The sequence below is a fragment of the Odontomachus brunneus genome, unplaced genomic scaffold (assembly GCF_010583005.1).
Source record: "Odontomachus brunneus isolate Ranch 3 - 2012 unplaced genomic scaffold, Obru_v1 Obru_scaffold_153, whole genome shotgun sequence".
Lineage (NCBI taxonomy): Eukaryota > Metazoa > Arthropoda > Insecta > Hymenoptera > Formicidae > Odontomachus > Odontomachus brunneus.
The window spans coordinates 666,427-666,718 of NW_022639603.1; positions in this window are offsets into that span (position 1 = coordinate 666,427).

The window sequence follows — 292 nt, forward strand, 5'->3', positions numbered from 1 at the left end:
ATTAAATCATATTATAAAAAAATTACATTACTGCGTTAATTGTAACATATATAGACAAAATATAAGACGTTTATATCGATCGAAGAAGTGGTGTAGTGTCTAAACCAATAGGTTCATAATCTTAAAGGTGCCTCAAGTCCAAGTTCGAATCCCAGTGTTAGTGAGAATTTTTAAGCGTGATATAATATTTGGAATCAAGTAATCTTAAATTTCAAGTAAAGTCAGCAAACGATGACTAGTTCTTCATTTCAACCAATTCGCCAATATTAGTAAAAAGTGGAACTCTTTGCGT